Consider the following 654-nt stretch of genomic DNA (forward strand, 5'->3'; position numbering starts at 1 on the left):
GAGCTGGTGGGGAGGGGTGGGAAGGGAGAAAATTGCGGCAATGAATGAATGGAAATCCAAAACCTCTGAAATAAATAAAGTAAGTAAGTAAATAAATAAATATTTAAACCAGTGAGTGGAAATTAAAAAAACAAACAAACAAACCAAAAAACTAGATCATGACTAGGGATGAGTGTGAGAAAGATGCCTTTGTTGCAGAATATTGACTACTATGGACTGCTAGATCAAACAATACGGTCCTGAAAAAAATGCAGCCACAACACTCCTTACAGGCAAGGATGATGAGACATCCTCGAACATAGTTTGGAGATACATATCCCAAAGAGGCCAAACTTTAAAGAAGGGTATCATGCTTGGTAAAGTAGAGGGTTAAGGAAAACTCTCACAGAGATGGACTGACAGAGAAGCTGCAACAATAGGGTCAAGGATAGCAAAGAGTGTGAGGACGACACAGGGCTGGGAAGTACTACATAGTTCTGTGGTACATAGGGTCACTACAACGCTTAACAAACAGGTAAAACTTGTTTTAAATTAAACTATAACATAAAACTATTTCCAGTTTGCATGACACAACACTATGCAGCATTTAAGAGCAACAATTTAAAAAAATAGTATATAACATGGGAGAGACTTGAGAACATTATGCTGAGTGAA

At 37.8% G+C, this 654-nt stretch overlaps 1 protein-coding gene across 1 annotated transcript in view; it reads right to left on the reverse strand.

Moving 5' to 3' along the window:
- Positions 1 to 654, reverse strand: part of CCDC148 (coiled-coil domain containing 148) — a 314203-nt gene that overhangs the window by 295051 nt on the left and 18498 nt on the right. The window lies entirely within an intron of this gene.

This window comes from Elephantulus edwardii, unplaced genomic scaffold, assembly GCF_000299155.1.
Source record: "Elephantulus edwardii isolate Elephantulus edwardi_28Jun2011 unplaced genomic scaffold, EleEdw1.0 scaffold00010, whole genome shotgun sequence".
Classification (NCBI taxonomy): Eukaryota; Metazoa; Chordata; class Mammalia; order Macroscelidea; family Macroscelididae; genus Elephantulus; species Elephantulus edwardii.